Source organism: Dipodomys ordii, unplaced genomic scaffold (assembly GCF_000151885.1).
Source record: "Dipodomys ordii isolate 6190 unplaced genomic scaffold, Dord_2.0 Scaffold142, whole genome shotgun sequence".
Lineage (NCBI taxonomy): Eukaryota > Metazoa > Chordata > Mammalia > Rodentia > Heteromyidae > Dipodomys > Dipodomys ordii.
This window is the reverse complement of record NW_012267358.1, coordinates 312,900-323,362: the sequence shown is the minus strand read 5'-3', so window position 1 is coordinate 323,362 and position 10,463 is coordinate 312,900.

The window sequence follows — 10,463 nt, the reverse complement described above, 5'->3', positions numbered from 1 at the left end:
ATACATACATACAGAAATAAAATATTTTATTTGAAGTCAAATATGAGTCACGATAGCCCAGAAACATTGATTCAACATTCTGTATGACTTATTCCACTGCTAAAAAGGCTGTTTGAACTTTTTTGAAAAAAAATATTAACTAGTTGTACAGAGGGGTTTTAATTCAACTTATCAGTTTATGAATACAATTCATCTTGATCAATGTCATCCATTACATCATTCTCCCCCATTCTCTGCCAGCCTTGCCTATTCACTCAATTACCTGGTTCCATTTTCACATATGTGCATTGAGTACATTATGACTGCATTCTCACACTCTTCCTTCTGTTCATTGATCTACAGAACAAAGAAAGCTATAAATCAATATGTAATAAATCCGTAGAGGGGGCACTAGGTTGGCAGGCTACAGAACAGTGAAGAGATGTTTGCTGTAAATTTCAGGTGTCCTCTTACAGCTTTAAGGTTGTGGATGCTAGAGGTCTCCTAAGTTTAGTGATAAATTCCTAAACTTTTACCTAATAGTCATAAGGATACAGAAGTTGAAAATAAATGAGTAGTAAAAGCTCTATGGTAGCCCAAGATAATTTTAGTTCTTGACCTATAACATTCTATCTCTCCATAATCATGTTCTAGTCAGCCAAGGTCAAGCAGTCTGCAGCATCTTTAATATAGATGCAGCTTCTTCAGAGAACTTTATTTTACATCAGCCAGGCCTAGAGCCTGGAGTTCTTGGAAGGGCATCAGATCAGAGTGATACCCTTTCCTCTTTGGGCTCCTGAAATCTAAAAGAAGTCCCTCAGGCTCAAATTCATTAGAGTGTGGGCACTTCTTACAATGTTTTGTTCATCATGTAGCTACTTTTACATTCTGTTAATGGTTGTGATACAAGATTAACACTGCCACCACCACTCACAGGCCAGACTGCTTGGGCTGGTTCTTATATTCTTATTTTACAGATGAGGGAATAGACTCATGCAGCGTTTGAGTACTTGCTCAAGACCACAGAGTTTGAAAATGGTGGAAGAGTCAGGATAAAAATGTCTCACTCAACAGATTTTTGCTGGTTAATTGGAGATTAGAGTCATAAGAACTTTCCTGTCCAAACTGGCTCCCAACTAGAATCCTCATATCTCAGTATCCTGAGTAGCTAGGATTATAGGTGTGAGCCACTTGGCTTAATAATTTATGTTTGGTTAATGACTATGACTCATGGCATGAAATGGGTGTCTTGACTACCTTGGACTCAGAATGGCTATGGTCAAAGGATGTGACAGTTGTTTTGGGCCCACATATTCTTTCAGTAAGTCGGCTAGAAAAAGTATATTGGCTTTTTAACATGTATGTCATCTCCATCAGTGAAGTAAAGACCCTCTACCTTGGACTAAGACAATGATGTTCAGGAATGATCTCAAATTATAATATGTTCTGCCATTGATTTGTGATAAATATCTGCATTGCTCTATGTCTCAGTTTTTAATCACATAAACAGTATCTGGCCTACAACTTGTGTCATTTGTATGTCATGTGACAAATGTAAAAGCAGAAAATATTTATGTAACAGTAGAATTGTACGAACATAAAAGGTCATGAATGAGTTGCTTTGGATTTTGTTAAGTATATAGAGCTTTATTAGAGATCTTGATTGTCATAATAGGAACCCAGCTGAGCTTGCTTAAGCATTAAAAAAGAAAGAAAATAACAAGTTTGATAACTGAGTCTACAGTGCTATTTTTCATGAAGGATACCTCAAAGAACCAGAAATATTTTGAACCTTGGAAACAATTTAAAAAAAGAGATAGCACTGCCAGAACTCTCTTTCTTCCTTTATTTTCTCTACTTCTCCTTCCATTTGTGTTCATTCTTTTCTGTCCATAGATCAGGTTCTCCATTCTAGGACTACAAATGGGGAAAATGGCCATTATTACTATCTCTGAAGTTCAAGTTCAGAATCAAACTAAGTTGAACTGTCTTGATCCACAACTTAAACTGAGGATTCTTATTTTACAAACTTGGATCAGGTGCTCATTCTTTAACTATTTAATTACTATAGGGCATTGGATCTTATTGTAGGAGAATCCTTGCCCTTAGGAACCATGTGAAGGGGAAAGGAACCTTATGGAGAAAATAAGGGGCAGATTACTTCAACTGGGATTCTGATAAGGCAATCAGATAAATAGATTTCTTCCACAGAGGCACAGAATATAAATTTTTGCCAACTAGAGCAGTCTAAGTACTATAGTAATGAGATAAGGAGATGAATTTCTCTAAATGTACAGCAGTTCTGTATCTATCTTCACTCTTAACAATAATTCACGGAAAGGTCTATGCTTTGGGGGTACTAAACATCCTCTTCTTTTGAAGAATAGGAAAATGATTAGTGTTCTAGGGAACATAATTTGAGAATTCATTTTAGATCTGACATTTATGAGTCTATCATTAAGTCTCCTATACTGGCAGCAGGATTCACCTGTCTGGATCTGTTTCAGAGGATCCAGAGCTTCATTTATATTCCCCAAAATTGTACTACTAGTTCTGGGTTTGTCTTAAAGCTAAGCCACCTTTCATTGGAAATATTCATTCATCATTAACACATTCATTGAGTTGACCAGGTTATTTCCTTAGAGTAGGTTCCCTTAAGACTAGGAAAAATGGAGAATATTGGGAAGGCAATGGCAAAATGGGAATTCTGGTTTGAACATTACATAAAAATAAGCATCATCTTTATTTACTATTCTATCTCTTGCTCTTTCAATGGAATTTGACATTGAGGAGGGACTTAATGACAACTTATTGAATGCATAAATGTATTTCCTTTACTTGGGCCTATACTGTTTCTGATTGTCAAATCCATATATTATCAGGGAAGCAAGCAAGAACTGATATTTTAGAACTATCTCAGATCTTACACACACATGTCATGTTTAATCTGAAGAAGAATTCTGCAAAGCAGTGGTAATTACTTTTTCTCTCTGATGTTCAGAGAACTGTTACATTTTCATGGAAGCAAGTTGCAGAGCTGGCGTTTGAACCCAGGCATTTAGTCTCCATAAGCTTGAAAACTGCCACCATATTGAATTGTAAAAATCAGTTCTCATTTTCCAGAGTCACAGAGGAAAATGAATCCATGCAAGTTTTCAAATGCTGTGCAAAATGAGTGATGATTATTCATGTTTCTGGCTCATTTTGTGAAAAGTTTTCACTTAATAAAAATTCATCTTTTCAAAACTCATTTCTTCCAAAACATTTACTCAACATCAACAGACTAACAATGTTTGAACTTCCAATAATCTCATACCAATGGGAGATAAAAGTTTACAATTTGTGTATAGACTTTTGCTTGGTTTGTAGAAATGATTATCACTCAATAATGATAATCAATGAAGAGTTAAAAATTTATGATTGCAATTTTATCATGTTCAAGTAGTTGTACAAAGAAGCTTTAATTCAACATGTCAGTTTATGAGTACAAAGTATCTTGATCTATGTTACCTCTTCTGTCATTCTCTCCCCTCTCTCAGAATGCCAACCATTCCCTTAAGTGATTACATTTTTAACATATGCAGCTTGAGTATTATGACTGTATTCACCCACATTTCCTTTCTCCATTTGTCTGCCCCAAATAATTGTATTCTAGTAAGTGTTTGTTGATTGTATTACTAATGGCCTCAATAATATGCCATGAATTTCCCCCAGTGAATAGAAATTAAATTGTTAATATTTTAATGAAATACTGAATGATTACTTTTTGGGAAGATACAGCTTGAAATAGAACTTTGTATGTACAATAATGAGCCTAAGTAGGATCACTATATCATTCATAATTAACTGTGTAAATTTAAATGGATTCCTTTAGATTAGCAGATGATTAAAAAGTGATGAGGAATTTTTAAGTGTCCTATGAGTTTAGGGATTGAGTCTTTACTTCAAATCTGATACTTGATCCATTTTTCCCCATTGATACAATTTGTTGGCAATATTAGACTCATTAGATTTTTTGTTTCTGATTTTTCCTTTCCTTTTATGTATATTGTTTACATGTCATTTTGCTCTATTGTGTTACTTATTGCTAAACTGCAAACTTTTGCAATTAAAGATGACTTTTACACACACAAATTTATCCTGTCACAGAATTAAATTTGCATAAAAATTTCTTGAAGTAAATGCATTAGCTAATATGCTATCCACATGAAAAAAATATCCCTTTATCTCACAATGTTGTTAGTTTCCTTATCTGTCACAAGAAGTTGGAAATAACTTCAATGCACTGTGGCTGGTATGTATCAGATTTTCAACAAATGTTCTGGAAATATAGAACCAATTCTTACTTTATAAGACGTGTGTTATGGTTTAAATGTTTTCATTTCCACAATTCGTGCTGAAACTTAATCAATAATACAATAGTATTGGATTAAGATATGATTGAGTTATGATGGCTCTGCTCTCATAAATGGGATTAAATATTTTTTTGGCAATGGGGCTTGAACTCTTGGCCTGGGTGCTGTCCCTGAGCTCTTTAGCTCAAGACTAGCGCTCTACCACTTGAACCACTGCGCCATTTCTGGTTTTCTGAGTGTTGATTGGAGATAAGAGTATCACAATCTTTCCTGCCTGGGCTGGCTTTGAATCGTGATCCTGAGATCTCAGCCTCCTGAGTGGCTAGGATTACAGGCATGAGCCACCAGTGCCTGGTGGGATTAGATATTCTTATAGGAAGTCTTGATGGAAGAGTTTTATCTCTTTTTGTGCTCTTCTGCCTTTTTCCATATGATGACACAGTTATCCTTTCCTCCAAAGGATGGAACATACATGGTGCTATCTTGGAAGCAGAAAAGATATCCTAACCAGATAATGGATATGACAGAACCTTGGATTTGTATTTTTTAGCCTTCAAAACTAATAGCTAATGAACAGGAATTTTTTCCTTGATATTTTTTTTATAAAAAAATCAACTTTATTGTCAAGGCTTACAGTTACATATGTAAGGTAGTGAGTACATTTCTTTTCAAACATTGTTACCACCTCCTTGTTTTTCTCCCACTTTTCTTCTCCCCTGATTCTCCTCCCCAAGCTGTAAATTTTATTTTCAATATATTGTGTTGTGAGTATCACTGTTACTCCATATACAATCTATTGTTATAGAAAGACAATAAGGCTAAGACAGAATGCTACTAATAAAACAATAAAAGTACTTTTCTTTATATAGAAGAACTTTGAATATTATATCTGTAAAGAAAACAAAAACCAGAATTGCATGAATGAAGGCTTGGTATAGGGATGGCCAATGAAGAATCTGACAAAATTCCAGAACAATGAAAGCAGCACACAAAGTATAACAGCTATGCAAATACTATTTAGGGTGCATAGAAGGACCTCATGGAGTGGTGAGGAAAGAGAGAGTTGGAAGCAGATGCTGTAGGAGGTATTAACATGTACAGAAATGAGAAAGCACCTTATCTGGAGAAGATACCATGTAAAGGAAAGTTGACAGGAAATGGGGTGCATAGGATAGGGACATATTATGGAGCGTCTACAGTACTTTGGAAAGAATGATGTAGAAGTGATATGAGCAAGGAGGTAAGCTATTGTGTAAGTATGACCTGTGGAGTGACAGAATGCAGATAGTCTTTATAAAGATACTTTAGAAAATAATTGAAAGGTTCAAACAAATAAGAGTCAACAGGACTGTTTATGCAGATTTTGATATAGTTCAGAGCTAAGGTTCTATAACTCTACCTATTATCTTATATTTTGGCCTGACACAGAAAGGTCTTGAACCAGGTGCTACTGGATCATGTCTGTAACCTTAGCACTCAGGAAGCTGAGAACTGAGGATTGCAGTTTGAATTTAGTTCAGGCAGAAAAGTCTGTGAGGCTCTTCTTTCCAATTAACCAGCAAAAAGCCATAAGTGTAGTTGTAGCTCAAGTGGTAGAGCACAAAAGCTTAGAGGTAGTGCTCAGAACTGAAGCTCAAGCCCTGTGACTGGCACGCGTGCATGCACGCGCGTGCACGTGCACACACACACACACACACACATACACACACACACAAAGGTCTTAGATTGTCAAGGATTTTAGAGCATGATGCTGAAACAAGCAGTCTATGATTCACATAGGGAACATTATGACTTACCAATTCCCATCATAGTTTCTGTGCTAGATGCTAATAGCCCCAGCATTAGCTGCCAGAATTCTGAAGCCTGCCATCACACCTCACAAATTGTCACCCATAAGAGTTATTAAAATGAGTATTTGTGTTTCTTATAGCCTGTGTTTTCTTCATCTGCAGAATGGGACACTATAGCTTTTACAAAGATAGCACTGAAAGTGAAGACAGGAATTCCTGCCCTTGCCAAATCAAAAATAGAAGCAAAGGCTTTGAAGGCCCAGAAGGCAGTGATGAAAAGAGGAGGAGGAGGAGGGGGAGGAGCATGAGGAGGAGGAGGAGGAGGAGGAGAATAGGAAGAGGAAGGAAAGGAGAAAGAGAAAGAAGGAGGAGGGGGAGGAGGAGGAGAAGTTTCTCAAATATAGCTACTCATTAAAATATCCTAATAAATTAAAAATACAGAGACCTAAGTATATATTTCTAGAGATGTGATTAAACTAGGGTGGAGCAGAGATGTCAAAAAAAAAGGAAATTCCTAGATGAATTGAACATGCAGTCAAATTTGAGAATTTGTACATTTACATCCAGGTAGGAAAAGTTCAAAAAGAGGAAGATTAAATTTGATCTTTTTTTGTTGTCAAGGCAATGTACAGAGGGGTTTAAGTTACATAGTAAGGTAATCTTTTTGTCTACTTTGTTTTGATTTTGAGAGAAAGTCTTTCTCTGTTGCTCAGGATAGCTTTAAATTTGATCTTCTGGGCTTAATTAATTCTATATCAACCTCATGAATAGCTGGACTATAAGCAAATGCAGCTATGCCAGGTTGTAGTTCAAAAACCATGCCATTCTTGAAAGTGACATATATCACTTCTGGTTATAATAAATTGGTAAGAACTGATTATATGCCATGCTCCTTATGTCTAGATATTAAGAAGGCAAATAAATGTGGTATTTGGTTGGGTAGACACTCCTCAGAAATGACTTGTTATAGAGATTTAATAATCAAGTAACCATACTTGCATAAAATTATAATTATAATTTTAAAAGAAAACAAAGAAAGCTACTTGTGTCCCAAATGTGTTACAAGGGATCTTGGGCATGGGTAAAGAAGTTGGGTAACATTTGCCTGCTTCCTTCCTTACTCCTTGACAGTCTCCCCCCTCCACCCCCATGCCCGCCCTACCCCCCCCCCGCAACAACATGTGCTCCAGTTCCTGGTATTCATTTTGTTAGCTGTACAGTATACAATAAAGACACTTGCACACCCATGTTTACTCCGACACTGTTCATCATAGATATCTTATGGAAACAGCCTAGATGCTCTTCAGTAGAAGAATGGATCAAGAAAAAATAGCATATGTACCCAATGGAATTTTACTCATCTATTAGGAAGAATGACAGTATGTCATTTGCAGGGAAATGGATGGATAGAAGTGAAGTGGATTAGTTTCAGACAAAGGAGACATATTTTCTCTTATATGTGGAAGTTAGATCAAAATTACAAGTATATATCCTTATTTGTTCAAACATATATAGGGTCATATGCATATATTGTCAGATGTATTAACTAAATATGGTATATGCAGGGGAAGAGTCCAATTGTATAATTCCTTTGAAAAACTAAGTTACAGTCTAGGAAAAGATCATTTTTAATTATTCTCAAATTTGCAAAGAGCCGCTAATTAAAAAACCTCTAGAAAAGCTGGAAATGAATCAAAAGACCTGAATTTAAGAAATCAAACTTACCAGGTACCAGTGGCTCATACCTGTAATTCTACCTACTTAGGAGGCAGAGATTTGAGGATTGCATTTCAAAGCCAGCCTGGACAGCAAAGTTTCTCCAATTAACCACCATGAAACCAGAAGTGGTGCTGTGGCTCAAATTGGTAAAGCACTAACCTTGAACACATAAAGCTTAGAGAGTGCCCAGGCCCTAAGTATATGAGATGAAATTCTAAGGCTTTCTCCATCTCTTCTAGTTTGTCATTTGTAATATCCAAGCACTAACTGGGCTTTTTGGTACTGACTATGGAAGCTTGAAACAGATAATAGTAAGTCCAGAATTCACGCCAGTTGGAGGATTGTGAGATAGTGTATGAAAATAGTGTATGAAAGGCCAAGGCACTCATGTGCTTCTCTAAATAAAAATAAAAATGAAAATTGCTGCTCACTGGGCTATATGAGGATTAATGAAATGCCATCTGAATAATTATTGTCACAAACGCAAAATGCTAGCAAATAAAGATGTGTGGAAGTATGTTAGCTCTTTGGGTTTGAGTTCTTCTGTTCGAAAATGCTAATCGAAGAAGTTGAATAAAGCTCTTAAATATTTTTTTAAAAAAAGAAGTTGGGTAAATTTTCATTGATAAAATAACCCCTGATCTTGAATGTGAGGCCTTAGTAGACTAGGCATCAATAGGTAACAAGAATTGTCCAACCAAAAAGAATAACATGTGAAAAGACCTTGAAAGTCACTAGCCCACAGTTATTTAAAAAGTCAAGGAAGATGATTTATGCGAAAGCAGATAATAACCATATTCTATCAGTGCTTTCATTTTAAATAATCATTGTTTATTTCCACATTTTCTTGTGGAACCCTGAAATTTATTTCTTCAGGGATAAGCCAACACAACGTTATTGTTTCAAATTTGAAAAGGGAAATTAAGTAGGATTACAGAACTTTGGGGATCATTTGAAATGAATCAGAAAAGAATTCAGGTTCTATTTTCACAGTAAATAAAAAGCATTTAAATTAAGTGCTGATTGATACTTCTATTGACCATACTGTTGTAGATGTTGTTAAGCTTTTGCCCTTTACAGCCAGTTAGGAGAAGTCTTCAGTAAGTATTTCCTGTCTATGTATCTGTCATTCTGCCTGTGTGTCTGTTTATTTTAGTATCTATCTATCTATCTATCTACCTATCTATCTATCTATCTACCTATCTATCTATCTATCTATCTATCTATCTATCTATCTATCTATCTATCTATCTATCTATCTATCTATCTATCTATCTATCTATCTATCCATCTACCTTCCTATCTATATCTATCCATCTTATCTAACTTCTATCAACTACTGTGTATGCTACTATTCTATCATCTATTTTCTAGTATAGCTATAATCTGTCCTCTATTCTTTCTTTCTATGTATCTATCTATGTATCTATGTATCTATCTATGTATCTATCTATGTATCTATCTATGTATCTATCTATCTATCTTACGTACATATTATTCTTACCTGGATTGTTCTAATTTGTTTTTGGTTTCACAAATGATAAAAAGCAAAATAAAACAAAAACAAACAAAAATGAAACTATTACTTTTGTTCTAGATTGGAGAATACCAATAAAATAAAATAATAAAATAGACCCCCCTACCCCCTAGTCCTGGAGCTTGAACTCAGGACTTGGGACCTGTCACTGAGCCTCTTTGTGCTCAAGGTTAACATTCTACCACTTGAGTCACAGCATCACTTCTAGCTTTTTTTTAAAAAGTAGTTTGTTGAAGATGAGTCTCATAGATATATTTGCTTGGTCTGACTTCAAACAGTGATCCTCAGATCTCAGCCTCCTGAGTGGCTAGATTACAAGCATGACTCACTGGCATACGGCAAAATAGATCTCTTGGATATGAAATGCTACAGAAAAGAAGGTAATCTGTGGAATTTATCTTACAGAGGTTACTTGGGGGAATATATTTTTTTTCTTTCCATATCTTGGAATTTATTTCAATATATATATTATTTTATATAAATATGAAGAGGTACATAGGCATTGAACCTTTGGGTTTCTTTCTTGAGAGTATCCTCTTTTGGTCTCATTGTATGTGAGTATCTAAAATCTTGTATTTTTTTATTTATTAATAAGTTTTTTATTGTGAAAATACCATACAGAGGGGTTACAATTACATGAGCAAGGTAATGGGTACATTTCTTTTTTTTTTTTGTTTAAACCAATTTTTATTGCCTATTAAATTCTTTATAGATAATTCTCTAAAACATTCTTTTTTTTGATTTTTTTAAAATTTTATTTGTGAAAATAATGTACAGAGGGGTTACAATTGCATGGGCAGGATAATGCGTACATTTCTTACCAAGCATTGCAGCCTCCTCCTTTGTTTACCCTTCCCATCCCTTCCCAGCCTCCCCCCTCCCCCCCATCCCAATCCTTCTCCTTCTCCCCTCCCCCCCTCCCCCCCCCACCAACGTTGTAAAGCTCCTTTTGGACATGACAACTAGTACTTCTCATTGTTGCATCAGGTCCACCTGTATCCTTAAACAACTGGTTTTTCCCCATCTCCTCCACAAGTTATACTGACATCAAATATAGTGAAAGCAGGGGTTATACTGTGGGGG